Below are 23,306 nucleotides of genomic sequence, written 5' to 3' on the forward strand. Positions count from 1 at the left end.
CTAGAAAATTTAATTCTGCTTCAAATCTTTCGATCAAATTAAAAAAACAATGTTATTCCCTCCCAACAAAAACTTGTTACCCTATTCGGCAAAAAAAGTAGTGCCTAAAACAAGTTATATTAACTAAAATATCGCATTTCAAGAATTTAACTTAAAAATGTCAGTCCTACGAAAGTTTTCTTTAGCCTATTACCAAATTTATAGTCTTAAATCAAAATTTGGCAAATTTTTGTTTTAGGAACCACAGAACTTCACCTTCAAACTTTTTCCCAATGAAGGAAATTCTTAAAGTTTCCCTTATTCACCAAAATAAAATATGGAAAAAAGCAAACGTGGCAAATTTCTAACCAAAAAACTTTTAAGTTTAAATTTCGCTTTTAAATTAGAGCATATTATAGAAATAATTATCCTCCTAAAACCTGTGTCAAAAGCAAATTATGTTTAAAAGTTAGTAACCCGAAAAGTTAATTTTTCTTTCAAGCCTGAGCCTATTGTAAAAAACTGTTATCCAACCCACCAAAATCTATAATTGCTAAAACAAAGTTAACTAATTTTTGATCAAAAAATACAAGTTTCAATCTTGCTAACAAAGTTTAGAAAAACAAATAGCTAGATTAAATTCACGTAAAAAAGTTTTTGTTAACACAGTAGTTCTTAAATAGTTTAAGCTAAAAAATATTTAACTATAATAAAAATAAATCTTATTTTATAATTCTACTTTTATTTAATTACATTTATATTATATGTCATCATTTTTACTCAAAATTCAATACTATTGTAGAAAATCGTTTCACCATCTAAAGTTTTTGTTAATCAGCCTTCGGTTACCTTAAGGCTGTGGTAATAAACCATTGATATCAAATCTCGATGATATTAAATGTTTCATTCATAGAATTAAGGTGAAGAGAATATAAAAGGTTAAATTCTCTTCAAACAACTTATTCAAAATATTAGTATTACTTTAACAAACGAATAAGCATTATTAACAAACTTAAACATTATGAGGTCGCTATGCGACCAAGCTAACTAGTAAAAAGTATTGTTTTTCTATGTAAGGACCTCCCCTAGCCATTCGTCTGAAGAGGTGGCGGTGACTATGGTTACGAGGTTTAACTATTTCAAGTAGGGGTGTTTGGTCATTATTTAAGATAGGTTTTGCCTCGGGTCGATGAGAGAAAGGGAACCAGGGAGGAAAGGAGGTGCACTGTTTCTTGTTTCCAAAGTAGCAGACGACTGTGGCGAGGGGAGTTCTTTCTATAGTCAAACTATAGGTGCTTGTTCTTCACCTGACGGAGAATGTTTATCATAGAGTTGCCTTTCCCTCAAAACCGATGACTCAGGGGATAGAGCGTTCGCCTTCCAATTCGGCGAACCGGGTTCGAATCCCAGTCGATACGAATTCCGCATCTGGCTTGTACCGACCACAGTGCTGACGTGAAATATCCTCAGTGGTAGACAGATAATGGGTTAGTCTCCTTACCGTCAGTCTAACCGTGGGAGGTTCTCGTAGTTTTCTTCTCCATGTAACGCAAATGCGGGTTAGTTCCAACAGAAAGTCCTCCCCGAAGGCAAATTTCTCCCAATACTCGATCCAGGAGTTTCCTTGACTTCGGGATTGGATTCAAAATAACATGGCTACGGAGTTAAACATTAGTTGTCCTTAAACCCATAAAATTGGGTGGGCTGTTCAACGACAATTATAAAATAAAATTAATTTTAAAAAAAAACTTAACTCGCCAAGCTGGCGGAAGTAAAACTACTGATGAGAGAAACTGGTGACAGTTACAGATTAAAACTGATGAGAGTGGCGAGCACTGCAAAGGAATAAAATAATAAATTAAGAAACAAAATATTTTTTTGGTTAAGTTCTTAAAAGCAGATAAGAATGCGGTTTTTAAATTATAAATGGAATTGTGACATACCATGCATTTTTTAGTGTACGATTTAGACTGCTTTTTTTTGAAGTATGGTTCTACTATAGCACTTATTTTTGTTATAGGAAAGAGTTATGATGTCGATTGAGCAGTATAACGTAGTGGAACAAAATATAGGTAAGAATATAATTCTCATGTTTTATTTATTTTGATACCTTTACGTGTTTTGACCAAAAATTAAAATTTTTCAATATTTTTTTCTCCAAAACTACAGCACAAATGGATAACTACTGCAGCTATTAATTCTGATTTACAATGTACAAAAAAGTAATAAATGGACCACTCTGAATAATTTTTGATCTAATGATTGGATCTTCAAGCTCTTGGTCTTAATCTGAATGATTCGAGGAGGTCATTTCAAACATGCAATTTGTTCAAACATTAATTCATTCATTTTAAATTACGAGATCAGACACAAAAACGTACTTTCTTTGAACAAGCATATCGTCTGATTTGAAAAGGAGGTAGCCGCAATCTGAGAAATAAGGTCTCAGGGTTGAAGAGTGGTCCTGAGTTTGTAACTTTCAATGTTAATTTTACTTTTTGCGTATTTATCATAACTTAAGAACGTTTTAAGCAAACACGATTATAACCTTCGTTTTTCCAGAAATAATATTTCAACCAAAGTAAATCCTTTAGTAAATATTTGTTATTTTATTTAGTAATAGTAAAAAAAGAATTGAATTCAAAGGTATACTATTTTTGCAGCATTTTAAAGAATAAAAATAACTGAGCGAAATTGACCGAATAGTTCCTGACAAATCAATTTTTAAATATAAGACTTTTTCAAACAATGCGACTGTTTCAAAATTCAATTTCTTAGGAATTATTTGACCGATTTTCTATTTCACCATTTAAAATTGCATTACTTAAAATGATACGAAAAATGTATATACATTACAGTTCTAAAAGTTTTCGTCATGTCTCTCAATCGTACCTATAATTTTCATATTTTAAAATACTCGTTGTAGTGTGAAAAATAATTTGTTAGTTAATAATTTATTATTATTTGATATTTAGCAATAAATATATTTCATTTGTGTCCATTTCCGGAGTAAAACTACTGGTCAGAATAGAGCACAGCAGTGTTTCACTGGCTATACCTTTTTTGGAAGAAGCACAGTTCTTCCAAATCTTTTTTTTTTTTTTGTCTTCCTAAATTGCAGGAGTAAACGGTATTTCACACTATACAGTCTTAGTTATCCCAGAGAGTGGTAGCAATTTAGTTTCAAGGAGGGCAGGTTTCACGCGATCCACAGTTCGTCTACCAGGAGTTGGCACATGGATCCGCCTTCATCACGTGGTATCCGACGTTACTATTTCGCTATTTTTGGGAGAAGGATGTGAACAATCCTAAACAAGGTTGTTATTGGGCGATCGTATGACAAAAATATTTATTTCTCAATTTTTATGTGCATTTTTCTAACATTAAATATTTCATAAATTTGAATAATGTGTCCTTTTTGAGACTTTTGCGGCAATATATTTAATTAGCTAGAGTAACGAAAGGTATAATAGCAGATGATAAAGCGAAGTAAGTGACTGAAAAAGAATTCCCTGTTTGCGCATTAAGGATTGTTTCAATTTCAAGCGCGGAGACGTTTCTCCTCTTATTTCCTGCTCTGAAATGAACTCCGAGGAGGTGGAGTCAAGTGCCAACTCCTGGTGAACGAAGTAGAGATTGTTGACCTCGAATACTCAACATCAAAAGGAACCTGCAAAGGCATTCCTATCATTCCTGATGAAAACGTGACTTTAAAGGCTGGATGCGCTCACTTTTTAAAATGGCAGGAAGCTGGAGATGTTCTGATGGTAGAGAAATGTTTCTGTGAATAATAGCAAGTTGGATTTTGGACGAGTCCACAAATGGAGTAGAATCAAAAAATTCAACTGGGATGCAAAGTGTTGTTCCGCAGACGAGCTTTGAAGATGGTGACTGTAGATCTTTCATTTATACAGCTCAGAAGCCCAAGAGAATAGCCGGTAAGAAGGTTGACCAATGGTCCTGTGGGCATAACTGTAACTATGTTTATTAAGCATCAATTCACTGTAAGACATATTAACTCGATTGAATCTTGAGGTACTTTTGATAGATGAAGGTTGACATAGTCGATTTCTGCTTTCCCCATATTTGTGACCTGCTGACGTGCTATGAACAAGCTTACTTCGATGTATGGTATGCATTAAAAAGTTGACTTTCTATTTGTGTCTGAGTCATCGTCCTCCTCGCGCTGTTCTCAGTTTCTTTTACACACAACGTGATCCTGCAAACTCTAGACTGTTAATAGCAACACAGGAGAGACCACATACACTGCCATGAACTTAATACAACTCTCACCATAAATGCTCAAAATCCGGTAAACTTAACACAGTCCTAGTAGTATTCATTCATCGAATTGTATCCCTGATTAAAGTCTAGTAGCGGAGTAGTATGGCTTAACTATCCTTATTATCAAACATCAATTGATTAGTATATAAGACCTGCTAACTCGATCCAATCTTGAGGTACCTTTTGATAAATATAGGTTGGCATTGTCGATTTCTACTCTCCCCACAGTCTGTATTGTAGGCCTTGAGGGCAGCTGTCGAGGGTCGGTGCCATTGTTCTATCATTCCATTACTTTGAGGATGGTAAGGTGAGGATCAACTCTTTTGATGCCCACGAGATGTGCTAGAGTTTTGAAGAGTCTACTCTCGAACTGGTGACCCTGGTTGATCGTTATCACTGAAGGTGACCTAAGCCGGGCAGTCCCGCAGTGGACTGATCGTAAAGATACGTTTCCCAGTAGAACTCAAGCATCACTCGCTGCGATCAGTAAGTAGGGTGGGTGACCTGCCTGCGTAGGGACCGAGGCTGTGCTGTATCGGTCCTCGTTAAACTGTTCAACCGTTAAGTGCTCTAGTTCGAGAGCTGGTCGTCGGGCTGCCAAAGCAGGAGAGCCATCAAATTTGTGATGGCATGTCTTCGGATCACCCTCAGAGAAGTTTTCGAGACCGTCGCCAATAGCTCATTGTGTAGCTCTAGTGTGAGAGGTAAATGAAGTACCAAAGCGAGCAATACAGGTTTTTAAGAAAGCCTCAGCTACAGTCTCTTCTATAATCGGAACCACCCATCTAGTAAGTCTGTCGATCATCATTAAGCAGTATGAAAAGCCTTTAGATGGTGGCAATGGGCCAACGATATCAAAGATGAAAGAGGTCAAAGCGGTTGGACTTTATTGGAAAAGAAAAGATAGGGGATATAGTATGCCTTATGATTTTTGACATGGCATGCAGTATCTAGACCGCATATTGCAATCTCTATTTAAGTTAGGCTAAATAAATCCATTACCAATCAATTTATTAATTGCTTTTGTACCGGGGTGTGATAAGTAATGAATAGTATCAAATATTTGTGTACGCCATTGTTTTGGAATAAAAGGTCTAAAATATTTAGTAGAAATGTCGCAGTATATAAAAAAGTGTTTGTATCAGCCATATTTACATTTTTAAAATCTAAATCTTGGGAAATATTGATTGAACGATTTAATTCTTTATTATTTTCCTGAGCTTCTGCAATTTTGCTATAATCTACAGGATTCGGTATTGTTTATAGAAGATATTTTTGATAACGCATCTCCTGTTATATTATCAGAACCATTTGGGTATCCTATATCTGTTGTAAACCGAGATAAAAAAAAAATCTAACTGACGAGCTTGCTGGGGGTGAACATTTATCTAACTTTTGCTTAAATGCATAGGTGAGTGGTTTGTTTTCTGTGAACAAAACAAAATTTCGAGTATTTAACTGAATTGTTTGATTACAACTCCCTGTCGTAAGCGCTATAGCTTTTTTCAGTTTCGTATAAATTATTGCGAAAAAAATGCTAACAGTTGAAGAAATTAGTTTCCTGTTGCAAAATCCGAGGCAACCACGCGTAATTCTAAATTTGCTTCGAGGTTAGAATGTGTAAGCAGCATAGAGTTTGCTAAAAGGGTTTTTCAATTTTGAAATTAGACTGTTCTGACCAGTCAATCATATGATTATCATTACGCTCTTTGAGCCTTACAAAAAATCATTTAAATAAATTTGGTTATGAGCTGCACGAAGTAGAAAACAAAAAATTTAGAAATCTGAAATATCTTCATAATTCCTTAATTATTTTTGACTGTGGGCAATTTAAGATAGTGTCTACTTTATCAGGTTGTGGTTTATTGCTATCCTTAGTTATTAATTATCCAAAAAATGAAATTTCTGACACTCCAAACAGACAGTTTGATACGTTCACTATTAAACAACATTCGTTTAATTTTGAAAAACGGCTGGGACACACATTTTGTGCTGCCAAGGTGCTTTTTAAAAAGTGCTTAAGCTTGCTTATTTTCGATTTTCATTTTTTAAAAGTTTTAAAGGTGTTATTTCTCATTGGGAGTTTTTAAAAAGTGCTTAATTTTCCCTTTTCGAAAATGAGATTTTTTTTTCTTTAACGTGTCGATTTTCGCCACGTATTTTTCACTTTGTTCTATCCAACGTTTTCACAATTCATTCAACCACAATCTATTTCGGCCTACCGTCAGTCCATAGCGTATGAAAGCGCCAATCATTAGCGCCTGCTAATGAGGTGACCCGGGTTCGATCCCAGCAACAACTGGTTGATTCGAATTCCGTACTCGGCTTGCATCGACCATAGCGCTGACGTAAAATATCCTCAGTGGTAGACGAATTATAGATTCCCCTCGCCATCATTCTAAGCAGGGCAGGTTTTCGTGGTTTTCTTCTCCATGTAACGCAAATGCGGGTTAGTTCCATTAAAAAGTCCTCCACGAAGGCAAAATTTCTCCCAATACTTGATCCAGTAGTTCCCTTGTCTTCTGCATTGGGTTCAAAATGACAATGCTCCGGAGTTGAACATGAGTAGTCGTCAACCAAAAAAATTGGGTCGGCTGTTCAACGACGGCTATGAAATAAAAAATATGTGTCACTTGAAATTAATTTTATTTGAAAAGTATCAGTTTCGGTAGTTATGCCAAACAAAGAAACGTGACATCATTTTAGGTCAATCAACAGCCCGAGTGCTCTGAAAATAATTGGAATAGGTGACACGTAGCAATTAAAATTTTGTATCTTCTTAATGCTGAATTAATGTTCAATGACTGAGTTCCGCAGGTCAACATTTTTGAATTATTAGCTTTAAATAATTGTAATGGATCAAGTTACAAATTTCTAATCATTTTCGAGACGGGCGAGCAGCTCACGTCCAGACCTGAATCCACTAAAAAATTTTAATTCGTCTTTTTATCAAATACAAATAAGCGACACGAACATCATTCGGCATTTAGATCACTTGTCGCCGTCCCAGCGACAGCCGTTTTTTGCTCTCCTGGCTATTGTTGTAAGAACACGATGAACAATATTTCCTAACTTTTTGACAAAATTTCGAATGATAAAAAATGAATTTAGACGTTTTTTTTTTCCTCTTTTCCCTAGAGCTGGATCTATCTCTAAGAAAATTATTATATCTTGTTCGAGATCGATTGCGCAATCTCTCTCTAGAAAATCTTTCAAATTGCTGGCTAAGTGCTGTTATTTGCTGACGAAGTGTAATTACATCGATACCTGGTGTTACCTGGTATCGTTATCATCGATACGAAGTGTTGATATACCAGCTTCGATGTTGAAAAATCTTTTCGTGGATTTGCAGAGAGTGCGGGATTTGAACTCGTGGATTTATTTATTACACAAACGTTTAGTAAGGGATCCGTTCTAAATTTGGCTATTTTATCAGCTAGTTGAGCTAAATTTTCAAGTGGTGCTAAGCTAACGGAAAGATTTGTTGGCAAACTTTGTAGCCGTCAGGTTTTCAAAAAATGTTCATTTAAAGATGTACAGTGCACGCAAAAAAGACCACCCTGAATAACTTTTGATCTAATGATCGGATTTTCACGTTCTAGGACTCAATCTTCATGGTTCGATGAGGTGACCTCAAAAATGGTATTCAGTAAGTGCAGACGATATTTTTAGTTACGAAATCAGATACAAAAACGTACTTTCAATGAATAAACATACCTTGTTAATGACGGATTCAGATTTCTGACCCCCTAAATATCGACGCTATTTTTGTCATATGGTTCCAATAATTTGGTCAGGAGAGCGCTCCAAAGTTTGAACCCCTTAATGGTCCTTTTACTTTTAGCGTATTTCGCTATATCTCGAAAACTTTTTAAGCTAACTGAAATATTCTTTGAATACAATAATGAAATTCGTTTCCGTAGATATAGTGAAATCCGCAACAAGTAAAATTAGCATTAATTGGTCCATACTTTGGAGTGTTCTGATGACCAAACTATGGACCTCCTATATTTCGGGGATCAGAAATCCGAATCAGTCTGAAAAAAGGTTTGTTTATTCAAGGAAAGTACGTATTTATGTCCGATTTCGTAACTTAAAATATCGTCTGCACTTCTTAATTAGCATGTTAGAGGTCACCCCTCGAACGATCAAGATTAAGTCCTAGAATGTGAAGATCAATTATTACATAATTATTAAAATCAATTGTTACATTATTATCAAAAATTATTCAGTGTTGTCCGTTTTTTATTTGTCGTCCCCTAACTGCAATGCGGGAAGAAGTTTGCGAATTCGTTTATTTTCAGAGTCTGTAAATTGCGCAATACGACTTCCTTTAAGAGTATTATATTTATTAGCTGCTGGAAGATGAAACAAAATATCTGAAACTGTCGATTAAGTTTCTGGGTCAATATCTGCTATAATATTGCTATAGTTCGTTTGGTCGTTAGTAATTCCTGATAAATTCAAATTACTTAACAAACCAAAATTTGATATTATTCTTCCATGTTTAGTGGTAGTTTAAAAAGTATACGTGCATATAGAGATTCAGTAAGATTCTGCTCAATTTTTAATTTTAAGCAAATTAAACTGAATTCATGTACTAACGTAATTTTGACATGTATTCTAAGTTTAGAATTAAATTTATATTAAAATTTATACTAATAACGAAAAACCTAATTTATAAGGGGAACAAATTGCATAATTAAACCAAACGAATGACCATAATAACCAATTTGAAACGTCACTCGCGTAGTAAACAATGCAAAAATTCAAGTAATATAATCTAATAATTTTTCCAAGAAGGTTTCTTTCAGCGTGCTGCGATGAACGCGGTCACCACTGGAGAGAATATAAAAGGATAAATTTTCTCAGAACAATTTATTCAAAATATTAGTATAACTTTATCAAAGGAATAAACATTTTTAACAAACATTTTGCCGCCGTTATGTGACGAAGGTAAGACTTCCCTTAGACTGAGGATGTTTATCACAGGGTTATCTTTTCTTCAAAATCTTTATTAATGTGCCGCTATGGCTCTGGGGATAGAACGTTCGCACTCCAGTAAGGTGAACCGAGTTCGAATCCAAGTCACGGCTGGGCAATATGAATTCCGGCTTGCACAGGGCTTATGGATCATGGGTTAGAGTCCCCTTGCCGTCAGGCTAACAGTAGAACGTGGTCTTCCTCTCCATGTAACGTAAATGTTGATTAGTTCCGTTGAAAAGTACAAATTTCTCCAGGAGCTCCCTTATCTTCTGGATTAGGTTCGAAATTAGAGGGCTACGGAGTTGAACATTAGTTGTCGTAATTTCAAAATTGGGTCGGTTGTTCAACGATGGTTATAAAATAAAATAAAACTTTTTCTCGCCAAGCTTGCGGGAGTGAAAAATATTAGTGAGAAACTGGTTAAAACTGGCGAGAGTGGCGAGTACATCAAAGGAATATGTAAATAAATTAAGAAACAATATTTTCTTCTGAGCTTAAAAGTAGCTAATGTAACTTTTAAATTATAAATTTTCATTATTCATATCATATGTAATTTTCATAAAGTACTCAATGCAGTGTATAAAATAATTTGATGTTTAATTAGCACTAAATATATTTCTTCGGCAATAAATATATTTCTTCAGCAATAAATATCTATCTATATTATATAAAACGCTAATACGTACGTATGTATCAATAAAACCGATGATATTTCTTTTCTCGCGCTGGCAACAGTTTTCATTTTTAATTGATTGGATTCGGCGCGCAAGAGCACGTAGTGAGCATATCATATGTCTAATCGGGTGAATTCTCACCGAATTATCTTCATCGAAGCCGATGCTTTACATCCGGCGTTCAGTACTATTTCATATTGTTTTACAACACATGGTTTTAGCCCTCTGGTGGGAAAAGCTTTAAAACAAAGCTTACAAAAGTTACTTTTCTCAACAACTGAAATTTAGAATAGTGTGATTAAGAAAAAAATGTGAACTGTTTGCAATTTCAAATTAATATTGAAATTTACAGGTTTAGAATTTTCTACAGTTAAAGTTTTCGGAACTTCAGTGTTCAAAAAAGTATACTAAAGCTAGACGTTAAGAACGTATGCAGTGCGCGAGCAAAGCGAGAATCGGATTGCGAAGCAATCCGAAATGATCTGCGAAAGCAGTTCCGGGGGTTGGCGAGCGCCAGCGAGCAGGGGGCGAAGCCTCCTAGTATTTCATTATTTTATGCGCATTTAATTTTATCTATATTTATTCAAATAAAAGTAATTTTAAAATTTATTAAATGTGTAGTTATCCACTTGTAAATAAGGAATAAAGACTTGTTCTACCAAGAAGAGTTTGTATTTAAAGAATTGTATTAGAAGAGTTTGTATTGTCTAAATTAATTTACTTTTCATTCGACAAGTTGGTTCTCTGTCTTTGCCATTCATTATTGCTTTGAGTTTGATTTTTAAAAAAATAACTGATTACACTTATTTATTCAATAATTAGTTTGCAGTGAATAAATAATAAACTTTTTTATTATTAGTAATATTAAGAATTTTAGTTGCAGTACTAAATAATATTAAAAATTATTTTTACATTTAGTCAGACCTGTGTGTGTGATCTAACAATTTTAAAAAATGAAAAATTATAATTGGAATAAAAATAAGTCCTATGCCATGCTGAAATGCCTCAATGTTTCGCTTTGGACTGCTAAGACCCTAAGTACGTCCCTGATTGTCGTAATATGTAGAAAATATTGGAGCTTTAAATACCATGTAAAATGGTCTAAAAATTATTTAAACGATATAGATTTACGTAACGCGATGTTAGAAGAGGCAACTGGTACTAACATGACATCAAAATGTCGGAATTAAAACTTAACCATGGCTGAAAAAAACTAGCTGACAAAATAAATTTCAAACAGTAATGGATTTCACGTACACTGATAATAAAAAACGTACATGGTACACTGATAAAAAAAAAGCGATTACCTAAATATGATATTTTGAGTGTGAAAACCCGGATGGAAGGATATTATCTATAAAAAGGTTATAAAAGCAACAGAAAAACGATGTGGTTTTTCCATTAAATTGTCATTCATTGAGCTTGTAAAGTTATAAATTAAATTCATAGTATGCGCGTTATAATATCTTGGTCAAAGTATTGGAATTTGAAAAACATGAGGAAGTTTGTCTGCAGACGGAACCCAATTTTTTCCAACCCCCATAGAGAGTAGTAGCATATCTTGAATTTTTAATTGTACTTTTTAGACTGCTGTTATTTTTTAACTATGGTTTTAATGAAGCAGCAATTTTTCTTATAGGAAAGAGCTATGATGTTAAATGACCTGTATAACGTAGTACAACAAAATACAGGTAAGATTATAATCTTTACGTCTTTTGTCCAAAAATTTAAATTTTCTAATATCTGTTTCTGTTTCATTTGCTGAATTTTTCTTTTTCAAAACTGCAACACGGACGAAAAACTACTATAAACATGAATTTTGGAGGGAGCCGTAATCTGAGAAATAAGGTTCCAGTAGTTTGGACAGAATTTGGACCCCCTTAATTTTACTTTTTGCGTATTTCATCGTATCTTGAACGTATCTATCAAACTTACGTATCTTTCACACGAAGCTTCACATGAGATTTATCCAGAAATAATTTCAAGCAAAATAAAACTTTTACCAAATATTTTTATCTTCATTTTAAATAATGCAATTTTAAATAGTGAAATATAAAATTTGAGCGAAATCGACCCAATAGTTTCTGAGAAATCAATTTTTAAATATAAGACTTTTTTTTCAAGCAGTACGACTTAAGCATTTTTAAAAATACCACTTTTTTAAAACTCAATTTCTTAGGAACTATTCGACCGATTTCCCCACATTTTCAATTTCACCATTTGAAATTGCATTATTTAAAATGATGCAAAAATTCTATACCTTACAATTCAAAATTTCTTCAACCATTTTTAAATAAAATAATTATTAAAAATTTTTGCATTGAATTATCTATGGATAAACAAATTTTATTATTTTGTGCAGAATCTTTTTTATTTTCGTTGGAAGTTCTTGAGATATAGTGGAATGCGCAAAGAGGTAATATTGAGAACGAGCAACCTGCATACGTAGGGTAATCGAGTAATGTTGATTATTTTAACTAGTCTATAACTGAAAACTTTCAAAAATCAACTGATCATGTTCAAAATTAATCAGGATTTATTAAAATCATGACTCAAAATTAGCTTAAATCGAAAATAACTTCACGTGACTCAAAAAGAGGCAAGATTAGGCCGTCAGAATCCACTTAATTCGTAAGCGGATTATGCCAAACCGAAACTTGTCTTACGGTAAAGTGATGCTGTTTACAGAGGTGTCTTATTCTATGCCTGTTTTTGACAAAACTGTGTTACATTTGTGATATATTGCAAACACAGAAGAATATTTGGTTTGAGAATTAATATTTTTTATTCAAAAATTACAATTTTGTTTTGTCATTTTGCGCTATAAGTAAACTGGTTAATACGTATACATACATAAGAACTTTTTTGAAATTCTTTCACGTCAAAGTTTGATCCTAAATGGTAAGTAGGAAATGGAAATATTTAAGATTTAGAATTTTAAGTAGGGCCAGGATAGACTGGTTGTTAGGACGTTGGGCAAGTGTTCAAGTGGTCGTGAGTTCCAGCACCGCAAGCAGAAGTAATGGTGACTAATGCACGTTAAATCTGTTCGGGTCACAAAGTCTTCTATGTTCCCAAAACAAATCATACCTCTGGAAGTGCTGAATTGGAGATTGATCGTTCTCTGGTTCAGGTCAAAATTACGACCTATGGATGAATAAATGCGTCCACCCTGTAATTGGGGTGTGATGTATGTGTGTGATTGAATTTGTATGTTTGGCCATAAATGGCGTCACTGAAGCACAAGAAACACACCTCTGCCTAAAATTCGCTTAGTTTCACCAAGCAAGCCTGTTGGTATTAGCCAGTAGCATTAGAAACAACTACAACAGAATTTCATGTTTTTTTTACTGGCGATGCAAATAATACTTAAAACTTTATTTATTTTTGCTTATCTTTTTTTTTTATCCCTTCTTCCTGAAAAACTACAAAAAATAAATACTTATACATTTATACATATATGAATTTTCTTGTGTATAATATTGAGTTTATTCAGGGCAATAAACTAAACACGAATGTTGTAGTTTTAAATTTTTTACTATTATTAGCTAAAATATGTTAGCAAAATGTATTTTGCAAAATAAAATTCGCGCAAAGTTTTTTTTAAAAATAAATATAAAAATACAATAGCAATTTTTTATCTGTGTTTATATCATAGATAGTTTAAAGAATTTAAAGTGCGACGTAAAAAAAGTACTACGTCTTGTGGAATTAAAATAAAGAATGATTTTTAAATTTTCCTTTTTTAAAATTTGAATATTGTTAAAATTGCAAATTTTGTTTTAAAATTTGCTAAATTATTCACAAAGAATATATTATTGAAATTGCTTTTGTAAAATTTCTAAAATTATGTAAAGATTTTTTCCTGTTGAAGAATTTTTTATGCTTACATGATTGTTACTGATATTGTTTAAATGGAATTTAAGCAACTATACCTTTAGTGTAAATCAATTCCAATAACTTAAAATAAATTGACATTTGACAAAAAAATTGACTTTTAATAGAAAATATTTCATTTACCAACCAATATTCGAAATGCACCGTAAAATTGGGTATTAGTATATCACACTCGTTTCAAAAATGTTATACCAATTTACTTTAATACCAAAATAAATTGAATGAAGTAAAAGTATCGAAACAAATAATTTAATACAAATTTTAAAAAATGCTTTTAAAAAAACCCACAAGCAATACTTCTTTATGGTTATTTTTTTATACATATTCTACAAAATTAGTAATTTATTCTTATAACCGTCATTGTAAAGTTGACCCAATTTTGGGTTTACGACTACTAATATTCAACTCCGTAGCCTTGTAATATTGAACCCAATCCAGAAGACAAGGGAACTCCTTGATCTAGTATTGGAAAGACCTCTTGATGAAAGACCTCTTGATGAAACTAACCCGCATTTGCGTTACATGGAGCGGAAAACCACGGAAGCCCTTCAAGATCCCTTGAACCCATTATCCGTCTACCACTAAGGATATTTTTACGTCAGCACTGCTGTCGGTGCAAGCCGGGTGCGGAATTCAACCAGCCACTTCATTTGAGGGTGAACGCTCTATCCCCTGAACCACCTATCCCCTGCAGCATTTAATATTCACAGTTTTTTACGTAAAAAGAAACCAATTTTGTATTTAAGCAGCACTAAGCTTAAATCGATTCTAACACGCGTATGTCTTACATTAAATTAATTGATATTGGCAATTTAATAAGGAATAACGGAATCTTAGTTTTAGACTTAATTATTGAATGATAATTCTAATTACTATTGGAAATATTTAACAGAAAATAGTTTATTTACTATTTATTATATGATATATAACATGAATTAAATAACTGCATTTGCACCATAAATGGAGAAACACCAACTTCGAGCAAAAACATGATTTATTTTAATAACGCATAGGATAGCAGTTAATCTAAAACTTCTAAAACAATGCTAATTTAATGGAATTTAAAAATCAACCTTGAATTAAATTCAAGTGACACTAAGACTAAAAATAAACTAACTTCAAAAGATCGACATACTTTAAAACTAATAAAGGAAACCCTCTTCACCTCATAAATAGAAATATATTTAACATATAGCAGCGATTTCAATTTCATTTCGTTCCTACATAACTATATTTTATTTTAATTTATAACCGTCGTTGAACAGCAGACCCAATTTTATGGGTTTCCGACTAGTAATGTTCAACTCCATAGCCTTGTAATTTTGAACCCAATCCAGAAGACAAGGGAACTCCTGGATCGAGTATTGGGAGAAATTTTCCTTCGTGGAGGACTTTGCGTAACTATATTGTTGTTGTCGTAGCCATTAAGGCAGTGGGGGAGCGACTGTTCTTGTTTTCCAGTTTCATCATCTGTGGCCACGAATTCGACTTCTGCCACACCCGTTTATAGAGCGGACCTATTCATGCATCCATTCATTCATCCACATACAGAAATTTTGACCTGAACCATAGAACGATCAATATCCAATCCAGTACCCTAGAGGCATAATTTGTTAAAGGAACTGGAAGGACTTTGTGATACGACATATTTAACGTGCACTGGTCATCACATAACTATACAAATTCGTTGTTATACTAATCAATTAAAAATAAAAAAAATTGAATATATATTCTGAATTAATAAATAAATTTTTTAATACTTAGTAATATTTATGCATAGAAAAAGTAGAATCTTTTTTTTTTTAGAATAATATCGGAAGTATTATGATTATAAAAAAACTATAATAATAAACCACTTTGTTCATATTTTTAACGTTATTATGAGTCACATCTGAGCTGATTTCTTACACAATTTTGACTCATTTAATGCAGTGTTAGAAGTTTAAAAAACTTTATTTAGATGGAGATTTCTCAGAAAGCGCCCAAGAAATGATAAATGATTAGTTAACTAAAAAATAAATTGACTAGCGCTGAAAAAGAAAGACAAAATTTTTTCTACTTTCACTTTTAAAACTCTTGTTTTGTTCCAAAACGTTTAGATTAAGGGAAATTTCGGGGATGTAATAGCTTCCTTTGGATGTTTCTGCATTTTACATTAATGGTTTACCATAGTAGGAATAGTGTGATTTGGCTCAGATTTATCTAGTAATAAAAAAGCCATGTATTTATATATAAAAAATGTGTTTTGTATTGCTCCCACTATTTAACTAGGGATTCTGAAATTTAATCAAAATTCATTCAAGCAGGGAAATTTAGAAATAATGATTTGTTCAAAAACATTTAGACTAATAGGAATTTCGGGAGTTTTCTTAATGAGTATATTTCTAAAAGAATATTACCTATTAACTTCAGAAAATAATATTTTAATTGGATTCTTAAATACTTATGTCTCTTTGTGTGACTCTGTCTTAAAAATTAATAGGAGAAATCTATTTTACGCTTTTATAAATATATATATACGTAAGTTATTTTTCTTATTAATTTATTTTAAAATAATTAATGAATTTTGAGTTTTAAAGTATACAAATCATTTTACAAATTAACTTTATTTTAAAGTAATTTCAAATGAAAAAAAAATGGAATAAAATCGGTCGAATAGTTTCTGCAAAATCCAATCTTTAAAAATGCTTCGTTGAAATTTTTAAAATTTTGTATTTAACCATTTAAAATTAAATACTTCAAAATTATGTATAAATCAGTATACCTTGAAATTAAGACATTTTTAAACTGCTATTAAACAATATAATAAAAAAATAATTAAAATTATTCTTTACATGTAATTATTTTCGGATAAATGAGTTTTATATTTATGTGCAAAAATGTGCAATATGCAATAAATATTTTTTAATATCACTATGACGTATATTTTTCACTAATTTTATTTTTTTGCTACTATCAGGGATTCTTAAGAACCCCAAAAATTAATTGTAATTCAATTGGAGTGAACAATTTCTGTTGGGAAATTTTTAAACTATTAAAGTTTTTTTAAACATAAAATGGTTATAGACAAATGAAATTTTTTGAAAATGTATAATTATTACTTTTTAGATTTATTATTATGATGGATTAAAGTTGCAAGTCAGTGAATAAAAAATTAAAAAAAAAAACAATTTTCATAAGAAAACAAGCTTTTAGCAAATGGTTTATTCATTGATTTGGTGAATAGTGTCTATACGCACCATTTTATTTCTTAAATAAAATATAATTAAGACATCCTAATAAATGTAGTGTAAGCATTCGACAGATTCCCTTAATTTTTAAACAGAAGACTTTTTCAAGCAATACGCATTTTTAAAAACATTCTCAGGAACTATTCGACTGATTTCCTTAAATTTTGTATTTCGCCATTTTAAATTGCATTTTTTATAACGATGCTAAAAATGTAAACCTTACAATTCATTCATTACATTTTATTCAAAAATTACAATTTTATGTCATTTTGCATTGTAAACTGGTTTATACATATGAAACATCTATACTATCTATAAGAACTTTTTTGAAATTTTTTTCACATAAAGGTTTGGTCCCTAAGAGGAAATAGAAATATATAAGATTTAGAATTTTAAGTAGGGCCTGGATAGCCTGGTAAATAATGCTTTGGTTCCATGTCCAAGAGGTCGTGAGTTCTATCACCGCCGGTCGAAGTAAATGATGAGTGGTGCACATTAATTCTGTCGGGTCACAAAGTCTTCTATGTTCGCAAAACAAATCATACATCTGGGGTATTGAATTAGAGATTGATTGTTCTCGGGTTCAGGTTAAAATTACGATCTGTGAATGAATAAGTGGATATATGAATGTGTCCGCCCTGTTAATAGGCTGTGACGTGTGTGTCATTGAATTCACATTTTTGGTCAGAGATGGCGTCACTGAAGCACTTCTTCCATACATAAGCTTAGTTACACTAAGCAGGCTTGCTGATATTGGCAAGTGGCATTAGAATCATATAGCAGCCATTATTTATCATATAGTATTATTAATAATGTAGCCATTATTTATGATTATTTATCACAGAGCAGGCATTTCAATTTCGTTTTTATACATAGCTATTATTTTTGTTATTGTCGTAGCCATTAAGGCACTGGGGGTGTGATAATTCTTGTTTTCCAGTTTCGTCATCTATTGCCAAGAATTCGACAACTGCCACACCCATACATCACACCCACTTATAGAGCGAACCCATTCATACATCCTTCCATTCAATCATTCATCCGTAATTTTGACCTGAACCAAAAAACGATCAATCTCCAATCCAGTACCTCAGAGGCATAATTTGTTATCGGACCATGAAGGACTTTGTCACCCAACAGATTTAGCGTGCACTAGTCACCACATAACTATACTAATTCATTGTTACACTAATTATTTAAAAGTAAATTTATTTAACGAAAAAAAAGTTTATATTCTGATTTAATAAATGAAATTTTAATACTTAGTAATTTTAATGCTTACAAAAGTGGAATTCGTATCTTTTTATTACAGAATAATATCGGAAGTTTTATAATTATAAAAATAATAATAATAATAAAGCACTTTGTTCATATATTTTTCGTTATTATAGGTCGTATCTGAGCCGATTTGTGTCGGAGTTTTGATTAATTTAATCCAGTGTTAGAACTTTTAAGTCCATTATTTAAATAAAGCTGTACTCAGAAAGCGCCCCAAAAAACATAAGTGATTGGTTAGCTAAAATATAAAGTGACTAGTGCTGAGAAGAAAGATATAAATTATTCTATTTTCGCTTTTAAGAGGTATTTTGGAATTCATATTTGCCCTGAAAAAAATTTACTTATCTTAACCCCTTGTCCGAATCCAATTCGAGCAGTTACTACACGTAGTTTGTGATGCCAGACTTCGGGCAGGAAAAAAATTAACGTTTCGATTTTGCGAAGCCCGAGCTGAGTTCGTTTCTACTTTAGGATAACATAATTCACTATTTTCCCATTAGTGGTCGCAGTTTTTTACCGATTACGACTTCAGTCGAGAGAGGGAAATGTGGGTGGAGGTTTTGGGATATACCATACTGTAAAATATTTTTAAAATTAAGGTATTGAAAATCATATTGTTGTGTTTTTATATTATACTAACTGACCCGGCAAACGTTGTTTTGCCATAGGAATTATTTCAAGAGTATGAAAATATATCTTATTTATTGTAAGTGTGTGCGTATGTGGTATATGAGTGGAAGAGGCATGATGGACCGCTGTGAACGATGACGAAATGTGAAAATAACAAAACACCAAATAATATTTTTTTAAATTTATGTTAACTTTTTCTTACAAATAATATATGCAACGAATTCCGAAAATATTAGTCAACAATATTAATCTCTTAGTGCAATGGAGTACAGCATTTTTTGTCATTCCATCTTTAGCTAACACAAATAAACTGAATGGTTTGCCCACTCGAGAGCATGCCACGTATGAAAAACATGGTGTGCTCAAATCTAAGACACAAACAGACGTTGCTTGGCCTTGTCATTGCAAATGCCAATCTAATGGGGAACTGAATGCGTTTAAATTGAACTGGCACATCTGTGGGTACAATAGGGATTCTTGGAAGTAATATACTTTCACCCCGGAATTTGTCATTTAAAATAATGACTTCGATAACGTTGTTCATTAATTTTTTAACGACTAATCGCATGTCGTTGCTAAGCCGTGGTGGGTTCAAATTACGAAGCAAAATAACCCAACTTTGAGTACTATATTATGCGGTGGTATTCCTGGTAAATCCAATGAGTTTAAAAACTCTTTTGGAAAATTTGCAGCTCCAATGGGATTGCAAACTGCATCAACAGATTTATCTGCCACCAAGTTACCTGGCAATAACTGTTGTATCTTCAGACTCAATTCGTTGACGTCCACATTTTTTGCTGCTAAAATCGCCCTTTCTGCCAGCCACTCAAGATAAATGTATTGTGTGTGTACATCGGGAAATATTAGGTTAATTAGAGCATCTTGTGAATCAATGATTGTGCAGAAATCGTCCGGTAATTTTATGCATCCAGTCTCATCCTTAGTAACTTTTCCATCACCGATATCTAACAATTGTTTTGAGAATGTTTCAGCAGATGGATCTTGAAGAATTTGGACGCGTATATTTACTTTTAGTTGAACTTTTTCAACATTACGCCACAGTAGAGATGATTTCACGCGAGCATTGATCTGATCATCGCACGTTTAACGCGGAAAGACGGGGGGGGGGGTGTCTGAAATCACCCGAAAGGAATAACAGAGCGCCGCCAAATAATTTGTCATTGGTTTTTTGTATCTTTCAATGTCCTGTTCAACACCTCAAGCGAATGTTTGTGTGCCATAGTGCATTCATCCCAGATGATAATTTTTCAGTGTTTCCACACTGTGGCCATAGACGATTGCTTTTTTATGTTGCACACTGCATCTGGGTTGTTTTGAATACTTAGTGGCAACTTAAATACTGAATGAGCTGTTCTGCCTCCATCCAATGAAGTTGCCACAATGCCAGATGATGCAACGGCCAACGCGATGCCATTACTTGATCGTATTTCAGCGAGAATTAGCGAAATAATAAATGTTTTGCCAGTTCCACCTGGTGCATCCAAAAAAAATTCACCTTGTCCTGCCGAAACTGCGAGCATAATGCGGTCATAAATGTTCCTTTGTTCCTCATTCATTAGTGGAACATTGCGAGTAACAATCGCTGCTATTTCTATCGTATTGTATTGAAGTTCGCGATTCATGTCAGTGTTTAATATATCAGATGCACTTCGATTTGGCGGAGGCACACCGAAATGACTGAGTGGCAAGTTGGCAATAATAATGCAAAGATCCTCAATAGCAATCAGTGCTTCATTGTACATAGCATCGCTGAATGCTATCGTTAGAACGTTGCAACGTGTGCGATGTTGCTACCGTATATCATCTGTCGTCGAATTTTTGTGATTATCCCATAACGTTTCTATACGGGCAGGGAAGCATGTAGTTAATACTATAGCAAATAATAGACGAATTTGCTTTGCAGTACAGTTCAATGCTGCTTCAGCAAGCATACATTCCCACTGGTTGTCGTCTTCCAGCAAGCAGAGTGCAAAGCATGCATCTTTATACGTTGGATGCTGATGTCCATCGACTTTACGTATATCTTAAAATGACAATGAGCCGGTGACATTAACCAACAACAGTCGAAAATAAAAACACTCAGTCTGCCTTGGATTGACTGTAAATACTCTCTCCAAGGAGTTTGATTTAAATAAACAGGGACATGCATCAACCGGTGTGTCTTGCTTGCGGGGTGTCCATTTCTTTTGTTTGAGCCCATGTGAAATAGTGTGGTACTTCTGAGTAGAGTAATGTCCGTGCAAAGGCACCAAAAGCATCCGTACGATTACCCAATTCAAAAAATTTGGCGAGTGTAGTTTTTGGTGGATTTATAGCTCGGTCAATCACTGTCTCGTTTGTGAAATCTACGCTCTGACCGTTTTCAAGATGGACAGCTAAATGAATAACGGTTGGATCTCGTTCATGAATTGGGAAACCAAAGATACGCCAAACAGCTTCATTGGAGCTGATGTACCGGCCTATTTGGTACAGCGTTATTTCGTCGTTGTTATTCACTGGAAGAGCAGTTACATTGGTATTTTCAACTCGAAATACTGCTATATCACTGCCCTTATTCACATACTTACAAATATATTTGATACTCTTCTTTTAAGGGCGAGCATGAGTATTAGAGTTTAATATGACTTGTTGCAACGTGCGTGAATATTGTTTTTGATTTGTTTCTATGTCTAGTTTCGATCCGAATACGATTAAATAAAGATATATTTAAAATATACGTTAAATCTGTCCAAAAAATGAAAAAAAATTAGTCATAAACCTATTCTCAGACCTATTGAATATACATATAAAATTTCATCAAAATCGGTCAAGCCGTTTCGGAGGAGTTTAAACACTAAAACTGTGACAAGAGATTTTTATATATATAGATTTAGATTCAAAATTTTGTTTCATTTGTTTTAATTGATTTGTTTAATTGTTTTAACTGAATAAGACTAGTGCTAACGTCTAATTGGACGTCTACTAGTAACGAAGAATATATATATTTACATATAAGTTATTTTTATTAGTAATTTATTTAAAAATAATTAAATTCTAAGTTGTGAAGTGCACAAATCATGTTATTTTAAAGTAATTTAAAATGGAAAAAAAATCGTGAAATCCGCGAAACAGCTTTTGAGAAATCCAATTTTTAAAAATGTTTAGTTGAATTTTATTTCGCGATAATTTCTCAACCGATTGCATTTAAATTTTGTATTTCACCATTTCAAATTTACTTTAAAATATGTAAAAATTTGCATACCCCTGCATTTCAAATATTTTTAAACTGCTATTAATTAATGTAATAAAAAATAATTAAATTTATTCTTTATGTGTATCTATTTTCGGATAAAGCAGTTTTATATTTATGTGCAATATGTTTAAAATATTTTCGAGATTTAATGAGTTATGCTAAGAAGTGAATTTATATTTATGAGTCTTAAATTTTGATCGCTCCCCCGCGAAATTATTAGGAGCAGAGTACGACTACACCATATTTTGGACGTCAAAAATTCAAATTTGTTTAAAAAAATACCTCTGCTCTACTTAAAAATACTACGTTAGGTATGAAAGTATACGTTTTCGCACCTGATTTTGTAATTTAAAATATCGGGTTCTCTATATAATCAGCTTATTTAAAGGTAGGCTTTCGAACTATTAAGATTGAATCTTTGAAGGCGAATAACCGATCATTAAATCAAGAGTTATTAAAGGAGTTCATTTTTTTGTGCACTGCTCACAGTATAGAGGTGCCTGTGATAATGATGTTATTTTAAATAACCCAGTCAGAATTATGAACGCCTCTGTAGTACTAAAGAAAAAGGTTTTAATTCATATTAAAAACCTTTCATTAATATGAATCTGATCTATATGAATCCTTTGATTAATATGAATCTGATTAATATATATCCCACGATCAATACGAATCCTTTGATTAATATGAATCCCTTCATTAATATTACAACAAATCTAGATATTTTAGTTTCAATATCTTATGAAATTATTACCGATTCAAAAACAACGGTATTTTTATATTTATCATAAATTATTTATTTTTCGTGTATATCTTTAAGTGAAAATTTAATATTATATTTGATAGGGACCTATTTTATTGGTAAAAAAGTTTTAAGTACTAAGGCCAGTTCATTCCAAAGTCCTTCTTATTTGCCTTAATTCGCTTTTCAATTTTTTTTATCACTTTTAATCGTTTTAATTTTGTTTTTACTCTTATCTAAAATTTCGTGTGGTCTACTTTCAGATTTACTTTATTTTAACCCATTTTCGGCCAAAGTTGAGCAGACGCACCATTTCAATAAATATTTTTTTATTAACATTGTGACGTATATTT

At 32.7% G+C, this 23,306-nt stretch overlaps 1 long non-coding RNA gene across 8 annotated transcripts in view; it reads left to right on the forward strand.

Moving 5' to 3' along the window:
* Positions 1 to 23,306, forward strand: part of LOC139424883 (uncharacterized) — a 180,160-nt gene that overhangs the window by 66,151 nt on the left and 90,703 nt on the right. For all 8 annotated transcript variants that reach the window (XR_015434258.1, XR_015434262.1, XR_015434263.1 and 5 more), the window contains 2 exons: positions 2,000 to 2,051; positions 11,563 to 11,614. This is a non-coding gene — a long non-coding RNA (uncharacterized LOC139424883). The remainder of the gene's footprint in view (positions 1 to 1,999; positions 2,052 to 11,562; positions 11,615 to 23,306) is intronic.

Source organism: Parasteatoda tepidariorum, chromosome 5, assembly GCF_982258835.1.
Source record: "Parasteatoda tepidariorum strain Cologne lab strain chromosome 5, Ptep-v5.0, whole genome shotgun sequence".
In the NCBI taxonomy this organism is placed as follows: Eukaryota; Metazoa; Arthropoda; class Arachnida; order Araneae; family Theridiidae; genus Parasteatoda; species Parasteatoda tepidariorum.